General features: G+C 43.0%; 1 protein-coding gene across 9 annotated transcripts in view; it reads right to left on the bottom strand.

Moving 5' to 3' along the window:
* NHSL1 (NHS like 1) overlaps positions 1-12,067 on the bottom strand; it is a 290,700-nt gene that overhangs the window by 34,507 nt on the left and 244,126 nt on the right. The gene's annotated exons all lie outside the window — the stretch shown is intronic.

The following is a 12,067-nucleotide window of genomic DNA, read 5'->3' as shown; positions in this document are numbered from 1 at the left end:
TCTTTTATGTAAGTAATACCTCAACAAGCTGTTTTAAAGGTAGAGAGATCTTATTTCAGTATTTAAAAGCCACATGAGCTTAAGCAAGTGCCTTAATCTAAGATATGGTATCGTCATCCATGATATGGGCATAATCAAAGGTATCTTATATGGTTGCAATAAATACTGAATATGGCCACATACAAGCACAGTCTCTGGGGCCTGCATCTTTCCTTGTGCCAGCTGCTTGGCTCTATGTTGAGAACACAGAGAGCAACAAGCTAGGGATGCCACCCTCCCACCTAGAGGGGAAGGCGGATATGAATGGAGCCTGATTGCTATGTACTGGGATGTGTACAACAAAAGAAACTGGAACAGCTCACTGAAGACACGCTCACTGGTTTGCATTTTCAAAGGCCTGACATTGACAGCACCCAATTTTCTTATCCTTGCCCACAGTGGTACAGGGAAACACAATGTCACAAACCACAGAACAGTGAGCCCACTGAGCTGCCGCTGACTTTCCACTGTGCCCTGAGACCCAGTAACAAACGACTGCATCTCGAATCATTTCCAGACAGTAAGCTACTCTAGGCCACTGGGTCTGTATTCTGAGGCCAAGCAGTACCTACACATCTCTCGGAAGAAAAAAATAATAAAGAAAAGAAAGAATGAATCAAAGAGCAGGTATAAGGAGAAAGAATTGGGGGGATTTACTAACTGCCCCCTTTTCTTTTCCCAACATGGTACAGTGGAAACAAGCTCCAGGAAACCCTGCCTTCCTGCCCTCCACAATGCTTTCTAGTTTTATGAACTTGAGAAAGCAGTGCCCTATTTCCAAGCCTCAGCTCTAGATCATTAAAATGACAGTAAAATTAAAAGACAGCCCCCCACCTCCATAGGCTTCTGGTGAGAAATGAGATCTACTTTGTAAAACAAAGTTCTGAAAATGTTCTAAGTGTTCCGACAAGGTTAACAATAATACTATGCCAACTGGTAGTTTCACATCTTTCTAGCATAACAAATTATATACACAAAGGATGTAATATATACGTGTGAACATAAGACAACCTGAGAAGCCAGGACAATCAGAAAACTTTGAATAATTGCTACAACCTCTCAGATTCATTGCTCTGGGCAGGAAATTCTATGTGGGTGGAATAAAAGGCAGGATGATTGGAAGAGTGGCCAAATTTTCATAAAAACAGACACTGTCTATTGAGTAATTTTCTTTGAAGTCTGGTTTGAAAAAAACCAAACAGTTTAATAATAGTAATCACCACCACTCGGCCATACCCTGTGTGCCAGGGTTTGACAAACATTAAATTTGCTGAAACTCACAACAATCTTCCAAGCTAGGGAGGGGAACCAGGTAATCTGTTATCAAAACCAGAACACTTGTGCAAGTGAAAGGCAGCGCTATGAATAATGACACAGGCCAGCAGCTGCAGGCCAGGGCTGCTCTGGGCCAGCAGAACACCTGGTTTCCACTTCTTCAGAATGGAAGAAACTGAAGCTCACCCAAAGCCTGTGCCAGGCCGAGAAACCGCCTGAACCCACGTTCTCAAGCATCACATTCAGTGAGCCTCCTAGGTTTACAGCCACGCCTCAAGGCTGCCCGCTTTGCTTTCCTTCAAAGACCTCCCTCGATTTAAATAGTTCCTATCAACAAAGCCCGGTCTGGAACCTAAGGTGTCCAATCGGAGAATAACAGGAAGTAGAAAAGAAAATTTCAGTTTCTATCAGTGCCATGAAAGCCAACCGTTCGGTGTGAAAATTCCAGTGAATCCATCTCTTTGGGGGAGGCTTTTACACCGGAGATTGAGTAACTCACCTTGCTGCGGAGACAATGGGGCCTCTGTGATGCTTCCCAGATGCGAGGAACACACCACCAAATTTAGCCTCCAAGGAGGGCAGCTGCAAACTTCCCTGTCAACCCACAGGAAGTATTTTGACACCCATAACTGAACTCCCTTCAAATACCTGAATAACCTCTTTTGTAGTAGCTGGGAAACACTAAAAACTGGAGGAGGGGGAAAAAGCCAACATGAGAACAGAAAGCAATTGCTTTCTGATTTCACAGGTGAATCTAAACTATTTCCCAGGATTTATGAATCCCCTTGTGGATGGCATCTTTTCATACAGTAGGTTTACTATTTAGGAGATATGCATAGCATATGTAACTGGAAATACCTTCAACATTTTTTTTTTTTTTTTGCTTGCTGCACTGCACCTTTCGTCTGAGTATCAAAGATGGATATGGCTATCGTTAGCAAGATCTCTACCTTCCTACCATAAAACATTGTAAAATTATACTTGGTAAGTGTTTTGCACCAGGATAATTAGGGGTAATCTTCTAGAACAATTAACCTGAATAAGCAAGCAGATGCCCCCCAGGTTCTATTTTCTAGTTTATATGTCTTTAGCCTTTGCTTAATTAGCAACTCTCCTTTCACGAGAGTGTTTCTATCCAAAGCACATAGTGTATGCTTACTATCCGTTCAACACAAATATTTAGCTCTCCTCACACTCCCTTACCTACCCGCAATGCCTACCTAGGAAATGTAAAAGGCTTTCCCAGTAGAATATTCGCTCCATTCACATGTACTTCTACACACTCTGGATTTAAAATAACCCCAGCTGTTGGAGCCACTCTATCAACACGAATCACAGCTAGGGGTCTTTGTCTTAACACAGAAGATCACAAACTGCTGGTATTGAACTCCCATCAGATCTTGGCACCAACCAAATGATCAGCTAAACCTCATGACCACCAGCAGTATTTCCAGACTTTAAGTTCTGTCCCCCTCCTCACTGTTCAGTTAGCAGCCTTCCAATATGTAAACTTTCAGATTTGGTTTCTCTTGTCCTCTCTCTTCTCCTCCCATCCCCTAAAAATAACAGCAAACCAAATGAAATAAGAACAAATCTATGCACATTTGTATTAGTATTTTGTTAGTTTTCTCAGTTGGGCAGGACTGACAGCTTTCTCATATTAAGCCCTTAAGAACATAGTACATCTTTTCATGTTTTCCCATCCTATTTGTGCTCTTCTATGGTATTTTTAAGTTTCTAAAAATATAGATCTTATACATTTCTTATAAATTTACTCCTAGTAACTTTGCTATACCTACTTTAAATAGATTTATTTCAGTTATATCTAATGACTTCATAGATATGAAAGTTTTTGGTTTCTATATATTAAATGTATATCTTAACATATTACTGCATGCTATTATTTACAGAAATTTACTTTTAAAATTTTGTTTTTCTGGATTTACCAGGTATGCAAATCTACCAAGTATGCCACATGAAGACAGTGATAATAGATCAAACCTAATCTTTACCATTTTTGCACTGCCTAGTCTACCATTTTTCTAATTATGCTAGCGAGTTCTTCCTATACCGTGCTAAACCGTAATAATGATAGTGAATATCATTGTCTTACACTTCATTCTAATGAATGGCACAATAGAAATTATGTTGGATTTGGGGACAAGACAGATTATTTGTAGGAATATCCACTTGTTCCTATAATATTGTGTTTTTTTAAAGCGTGTTATATGGTACCAAATATCAAGTTTATGTCTATGGTTTTAGGTACATGATTTTTCTACCCAGATCTATTAATATGGTTAATATCTGATTACGTTACCTAACATTGATTATTGCTGCATTACCAGTGGAACAAACTCTGATTTAGAAGTACTGGTCTTTTAACGAGCTGCTAGCTTGGGCTTCCTAATGTTTTATGATTTCTAAATCCAATATCCATAGGTGAGATTGGCCACTTAATTTTCTGCTTTGTTCAATCTTTTATCAGGTTTTGGCATCAGTGTTAAACTAATCCATTAAAAAGAACTGCACCTTTTTCTTCTTGTGTCTTCGCTCTGGAATAGTTTCAAGCATTGAATTTACAATTTGCTTCTCTTTAAAATCTTTGTTAGAACAAATCCCCCTACCCTCCACCCCCAGAAACCATCTGGCCTTGCTGTTTTACTCAATTTGGTGCAAATATTTGAAAAAATTTCCTTTTTATTTCCATGGTAATCAGTCTGGTTAAACTATTCTTTCTCTTCAAGGGCCAAGGTTTTTTTTTTTTTTTTTTCGGCCTGTTCTAATTTTTAAAATTTATTTGAGATGCAGAAAGAGACAGAAAGAGAGAGCGAGCACTCATCTGCTGGTTCATTCCCCAAATACCTACAATGGGCAGGGACCATAGCAAGGAGGAACTAGGAACTCAACCCACGTCTCCACTGTGGGTGCCAGGAACCCAATTCACCTGAGGCATCACCACTGGCTCCCAGAGTATGCACTAGCAGGAAACTAGAATCTGGATCTGAAGCCAGGGATCAAACCCAAATACCTTGATATGGATTGTGGGCCTTAACTGCTAGGCTAAATGTAAAGTTAAGTTTCATACATTATACAAATTAGGAAATTAATTTCAAAATTATCTATGTCTAACAAAGATTATATACACTATTTGTATTCCTAATCAAAAATTCTCTGTTTTTAAAAAATGTGTCCTTATTTTCCTATTAGCTATGCAATAAATCAACCATTGGGATTAGCACTGTCCATCTTGTGACCACTCTCAGCCTCCCTCTACACTGCTGGTGAGCTCACTATCCACTAGAGCTCTTCCACCTGACACCTGTGCTAGTCTGTCCAACCTACCACAGCCACCTGCTCTTACAGACACACATCTTCACTGCAGGATTCCCAAACTGAAGTTTTTGGAGGTAGTCCAAAAACTGGGCATCCTACAGAATTTGTTGAAGGTGTGAGAAAAAGAAAAGGATCAAGAATGTAACACTTTTATTTAAGCAACAGAGAGAATGGAGTTGTGGCTTACAGAGTGGGGAAAGGAGTGGGCATTTTGGAAGAGGGATGTGAGAATCATATATTTGGTCTGGACAAGTTTGAGATACCTGTAAGACACTTAAGGTGGAGATGGACCACAAGCAGATAAAAGCATGAATCTGAACAGGAGATGTAAACTTAGAAAACTTTAATGCACAGAATTTACACTATGCAATCACCAAATGACTGAATCTGTTAGAGGAGCAGACTGAACCCCAAGGTTACACCAACATTTAGGTATTTGGAAGAAAATGAACATACAACAAATGGCTGAGGGTCAATGGCCAGTGACGAGGAGGAAAATCAGGAGTATGTGGTGTCAAGAAAGGAACAATGACATCAAACACTGCTGAGAGGTTGAACTAGGCTGAGAATGACCCATTAGATCTGGCAATGGGAGGTCACTGGTAGACTTGGCGAGAGTTTCAGTAGTGTACCAGGGATGAAAGTGTGTGAAGGGGCTTCAAAAGAGATTGAGGGGAAAGGTGGTGGAGACAGCAAGTCTAGACAGTTCTTTGGAGAAGTTTTATGGTAATAAGGAACTCAAAAAATGTGGTCGGAGCTGGAGGGTGATGAAAGGTCCAAGGAAGGTTTCTTCAAGATGAAAGAAATACAGCATGTTTGTGTAATGATGGCCATGATGCAATCAAGAGATAATTGATTAGGCTGCCAGGGGCAGGGGAGGAATAAATCACCAGCATGAAGTCTTTGAGATGTTGGCCTAATTCACTCCACTAGGATAATACTGAATGCCTACTGTGCACAGGCCCATGGGATGCAATGAGGCAGAAAAGGAGTCAGGGCTGTTCACCCACTGCAGAGGCAGGGGAGGGTGAGGACATACAGGAAAAGATGCAGTCTGACAGGTTTGGTTGTGTAAAGGTAGACCTTCTAATTACTTGTTTTCCTAGAGCAGGTAAATATCAAGGACTGCTTTTGAGGGTGAAGTAGAAAAAGCAGTGTTCCCAAATTTGCGATGAAGGTGTCAAACATGACTTGGGAGAGTGGGAGAATGCACGGATGCATCGACACAGGACAGCACTTCAGGCCTGAGGTCATGCACTTACAGCGAGTCTGGTGAATGCAAGCTGGGACTCCCCTCTGGCCTTGTTGAGCTAATCAGGCTCTAGTGTCAAGTAGGTGCACAGTTGGATCAAAATAGGGTTGGGATATTGCCAGGAAAGCGACAGCAGGAAAGCAAGCCCAGCAGAGTTCAATGTGTGTAGAAAGAAGTGAATATAATGGGGGGGCTTCCCACAGAAGCTGGAGAACAAGTGAGGACACAAGGAAGGGAGGCCAATTATTGACTAGAATTTCTCAGAGGGAGGTCAAATGATTTTTTGTAATAGGATTCTAGAGGGATTGACCTGGAAAAACAGTAGATGGAGTCATGCTCGGGTCTTTTCTCCTGAGAGCTTCAGCAAATTCTGCAGGATCTACTTTCAAAACAACCCTCACCACTGCTACCCTGGTCCCAGCCACCATTGGCGACCTCTTGTCTAGGTGAGTGCAATTACCTATTGTCTTGTCTCTCTGCTTTTATCTTTAACATCCTATGGCCTAATCCTCAGACAGTTGACAGATGCAAGGCATTAAGGAGTACATCAGATTATGTTACTTCCTAACTCCACTCAAGAGCAGCAAATCCAAAAACCTTACCATGACTAGTTTTATATATATATATGTATATGTGTATATATATATATGTATATATATATGTATGTATGTATGTGTATATATATATATATATATATACGTGTGTGTGTGTGTGTATCCTACAAGACCTGACCCTGGCCTGTGTTTATCTCCCCAAGTCAGTATTCCCTCCCTTTCCCTGCTCACTGCCTGGCAGCTCTGGTATCTGGCTGTTCCTCTTCCAGGATAACTTCATTCTAGTCTCCAGGCCTTTGCGCTGACTACCCCTTCCTGCTAGAAAAATTTTCCACAAGATATTCATTCATGGTACTCCCACTTCACCCTGAAGTCTGGCCTCACATAGTCCTTCTTGGACACTTTTTTTTAAAAAAGAGATTTATCTTATTTCTTTGAAAGGCAGATTTACAGAGAGAGAGAGAGAGAGAGAGAGAGAGAGAGAAGAGAGAAAGAGAGAGAGAGAGATATCTTCCATCTACCTACAGGTTCACTCCCCGAACATCCCCCAATGATCAGGGCTGGGCCAGGCCTGGAGCTTGATCCAGGGGCACCCACCCACAGATTTCTGCAGATTTCTGCTGCTTTCCCAGGCACATTAGCAGGAGGTTGGATAAGAAGTGGAACAGCCAGGAGTCAAACCGGTAACCACATGGATGTCATCATTGTAGGTGGTTGCTTAACCCGCTGGCCCTCCTCTTGCACATGCGATCTTAAACACTAGGCTGGCATTCTAGAACTCTCTAGATTGCTGTTTTATTGAGCCACACAAATTGTACCACCACTTGGTGTTATATCGTACTTGCTTGTTCACCATCCTCTCCCTCTGATGACAGGGACTTTGTCCTGCTGGATGCAGGGTGCTCAGGATCAGGCATATTAGAGGTGCTGGGTAAATATTTACTTAGTAAATGAATGCCTGGAAGCCCTACTCAAAAACATCCCAGAGAGCACTCATATTCCACTCTCCATTTTCTAGAGAGGAAATAATTACTGCCTTGCAAGGCCTTTGAGCCATCCAAGGAAACACAGCAAGCAGCAGATCTAAAACTCCGAATTGGCTCTTAAATCCTAGCAAGTCACCATCACATCCCACTTCCTCTCCAATCACTCGGCTACTCTTCTGATCTAGGTCCTCAGTGGTCTCTTGCCTGGGCCATGGCCCAATAACTATCCTCCTTACATGCTTTAGCCTCGCCCACTGCTTCCCCTCCCCTTCCTGACTGCTCCAGGCACAAGAACTTCGCTTTCGCACTATAGGCCAGAAGCTATAGCCACATGGGAAATGCATGTTACAGGAAAATGATGCGTGGATTTCAAAAGCTTTTCACACCACAATAAACTGACCTATTACTTCCATTTTTCCACAAGCATGTGGAAATGCCCTCATACATAGACTTTTTACTGAACTCAGTTTTCCTTGCCTCCAAGTGTTGTAAATTCCTTGAGGCATGCACAGGTATCTTAATAATCTTTGCATTTGACAATACTAGCTACATAGTATATATCTGTTTTTAAAAAATGATTTATTTGAAAGGCAGACTAACAAAGAGGAAGATAGAAAGAGAGATCTTCCACCCATTAGTTCGCTCCTTAAATGACTTCAAGAGCCAGGGCTGGGCCAGGCTAAAGCCAGGAAGTCTTGGAACTCCATCTGGGTGGCAGGGGTCCAAGCACTTGGGCCATCTTCTGCTGCTTTCCCAGGTGCATTAGCAAGGAGCTGATCAGAAGCAGAGCAGCTAGGACTTGAACCAGCTTAACCCACTGTGCCACCGTGTCGACCCCTGTAACATAATACCCTTAAGAAACATTTATTGCATTGGTCACTTATGCTTCTTGAAATGTTCTTCACATGATTTCCACATGGCTCACTCTTAATCCTAATCACCTCTTTGCTTAGTAAAGGCAACCCTGCTGTTTAAAACTGCGACTGTTCTCCCTCTCACCTGTTTTACTCCAAAGCATAGGTCTCTTTCAAACACAGCAAAATTGCTTGTATACTTGGGGCTGGTGCTGTGGGCCTTGGTTTGTGCCCAAGCTGCCCCACTTCCCATCCAGCTCCCTGCTAAAGGCCTGAGAAAAGCAGCAGAAGATGGCCCAAGTGTTTGGGCCCTGCACCCATGTGGGAGACCTGGATGAAGTTCCTGGCTCCTGGCTTTGGCCTGGCCAAGAGCTGGCATTGCAGCCATCTGGGGAGTGAACCAAACGATAGATCTCTCTCTCTCTCTCTCTCCCCCTTTCTCGGTAACCTGGATTTTCTAAATTAATAAATCCATCATTTCCAAATGAAAGGCAATTCTATGTCTAAAGGGGTTCTTTTAGGAACCCCCAGAGGAGGAATGAAGAACACGTCTGGGTCCCACTCAACTACCACGGATGTCAGCAGAGCAAGGAGGCCTCCCTCAGGGCATCACTGAGGCCTGGAGACAGGTGGCCAAGGTCCCATAGCTTAATAAAGGTTTATGATTTAGGGAAAATATTTACGTAGTAATTACTGAATAAACTACTGTTGGCTGCAGGAACCAACCAAGCAGCCAATGCTGTACCAAGAACGAGGTGGGAGCTACAGGAACGAAAGCCCTGATGTGACCTGAAGCCATCTGCATGTGGTTGAGGAAAGGGACTTGTAGGAAGTGGTGGGAACACAGGCTTGAGCTTTTATTTCCAGGCCAGTTTCAGAAGCCTTGTCACTGGAAGCAGCACTAAGCCTTGTCCACTTTAGTTAACAAGTTAAGTGTAAGCTAAGTATATTCTCTAGTAAAGAGCACTGTAATTAATCTAATACTTAGGCCGGCGCCGCGGCTCAATAGGCTAATCCTCCACCTAGCGGCGCCGGCACACCACGTTCTAGTCCCGGTCGGGATGCCGGATTCTGTCCCGGTTGCCCCTCTTCCAGGCCAGCTCTCTGCTGTGGCCAGGGAGTGCAGTGGAGGATGGCCCAAGTGCTTGGGCCCTGCACCCCATGGGAGACCAGGAGAAGCACCTGGCTCCTGCCTTCGGATCAGCGTGGTGCGCTGGCCGCAGCATGCCAGCCATGGCGGCCATTGGAGGGTGAACCAACGGCAAAAGGAAGACCTTTCTCTGTCTCTCTCTCTCTCACTATCCACTCTGCCTGTCAAAAAAAAAAAAAAAAAAAATCTAATACTTATGGATAAGCAAAAAGATGGAGAACGTGCACTAAGATTCTCAAACTGAATGTGGGATGTGAGCAGGTTTTTTCAGTGTTCCATGGGCTCCAGAAATTGTAGAAGTTAATGCAACATTAATGTAGCCCAACAAACAAGGGCGGGAGCAAAGAAGCGAAGGGCTAGAGGGAGGGAGGGAAGATGCTGGTATACTTTGCTACTGAAATTTGATTAGCACAAATGTCTCATTAGCTTATTTTATATATTTGATAACACACTAATTTGATATTTACTTTATTCTGAAACAAATAACTTCATAGGAACTGCCTTGAGAAGACAGATCTAATGATTTTAAATTTTTTATTAGACTTCAACTTGGCTCTATATATTTAAGTAAAGGAAAAAAAAACTTCCCTTTCAGTTTCACTATCAAGAAAGTCCAAGGATTTCAAAACACTTCTAACCAAGAGCAAGTAGGAATCTGAATTTCTAAATTCACAAAAGTAACAAAAATGTACAGCAGCCAAGGAGGTGAAGACTTGAAAGCAGTATGTGCTTTCCGGAGAGCCCAAATTCAGGAAGGCAAGGAGCTCAGACGCTGTTGGAGCCTGGGAGTTGGAAAAGTGGCTGGGGAGAGAGTCCAGGGCACAGGTGTCCTCCGGCACACGGCAGGAAGGCTCCTCCATGCACCCACCCCTCCATGACCACGACGTGGCCCCCAGGAGCTCTGCCCAAGGTTTCACAGTCCTCACTGGGCCCCAGTGCCACTACCAAGTCACACTATCTTACAGACATTCCTCCACGGATGCCCAGGAGCCGCTGCCTCATTCAACATGGCGAGAGCCTTGCGAGTTCCCACTCTAGGGGAGGGCTGCCTTGAGGTAGGGACCCATGGCACTGGCACACAGGAGTGGGAACTGGTCCCCAGGGGCCACACTTCCCCGAGGGTTGGGTGTCATGGAGAGGAACCGGCTTTGTGAGAATTTAGAAGCTTGGTCCCACTTTTCTGAAGGCCTCAGGATGTTGTCACAACAATGCCAAATTGCCACCAGGGGACTCCTCTCACAGACACTCTCCCATTGGGGCATTGTGCTACCCCCAGAAACTGTGTCTGTTTCACAAGGTCCTGCCATAAACTCCGCTTCCTTCTCTGAGCTTCTGTGTTAAGGCTGAGGGCTCTCTGGATAAACCAAAATCTCACCACAGTTCACCTTCTGGTTTCACTTTATGTCAACCAGAGAGAAATCAACCTTTTACATCAATTTTGAAAAGGCTGACTCCACCTTACAGTAAGAAATCCTCTTTGTATAATTCTAGAGTCCTAAAGGACTAATGTAATATGTGAACGAACCATTAAAGAAATGAGAAAGATGCCCTGTAATAAAACTCGAGGTGAGATGGGAGGACCGGGGAGCTGCTGATCATAAGGAACAAACTTCCACCAAGAGAGGAAGCAGCAAGCTTTGAGATTTGTTGCACAGCAGGGAGAATGTGGTCAAGAATAATGATAGCACCACGTTTCAAGATATGCAGGGAGTTAAATTTCATATGTCTTACCTTATAAAATGATAGGTAAGTGAGGCGAGGGATGGGTTAATTAGCTTGATTGAATCATTCTCATTATATACACATATCAAAACACCACAATGCACCCCGTAAATGTATACAATTATGATTTGTATTAGTTAAAAAGAGTATTCAAGTGAGAATCTGAAATTAATAATAATCTGGATTCAATATTCACTTGAAAATGAAAAATATAAGGCAACAATTTCTTATTTTTTGAAAATTGTTATCCAATTTGGTTCTACTTGACAAACTGATAAATTTTGAACAATGTTCCTCAATCAAAAAGGCATTTATACATTGAGCTAATTTCCACTAAAAGTTTTTTTAAGATTAATTAAAAAGGGTTTTGAAACCAAACCCTCTTCATCAAAACGTCTTTTGTTTCAGTAAGTCCAGTGTTGATCCATATTACTTAATAAAAGGAAAATAAAGCTATATAAACAATTTCTCCACATATTTTTATTCTTTCATATGCATTTGGTATGAAGAAGCTACACCTCCCTTCAGTAGCTGGAGCCCATCATGGGAGACAGGATGAGAAACAGGAAGCCAGCAGCATCACAGGGCAGTGGCAGAGAACACGCCCTGCATATGTCTGATGCACATTCCAAACACTGACCACTTGAGCTTTTGCTCTTAAACTCAGGGCTCTTCCTGGGGCTCTTGGTCTCACAAAAAAAGAAGCAGAGCTGGCTTTGTGGTGCAGAGGGTTAAGCTGCCTGAAATGCCAGCATCCCTGTATGAGCAATGGTTCAAGACTCAGCTGCTCCACTTCCAATCCAGTTCCCTGCTAAGGCACCTGGGAAGGCAACAGAAGACTGTCCCAGTGCTTAGACCCCTGCTGCCCACACAGGCTACCCAGATGAAGTTTCAGGCTC

This window comes from Oryctolagus cuniculus, chromosome 5 (assembly GCF_051225735.1).
Source record: "Oryctolagus cuniculus isolate XC-2025 breed Fujian yellow rabbit chromosome 5, ASM5122573v1, whole genome shotgun sequence".
NCBI classification, from domain to species: Eukaryota; Metazoa; Chordata; class Mammalia; order Lagomorpha; family Leporidae; genus Oryctolagus; species Oryctolagus cuniculus.
This window is presented reverse-complemented; position numbering and strand designations above follow the sequence as displayed.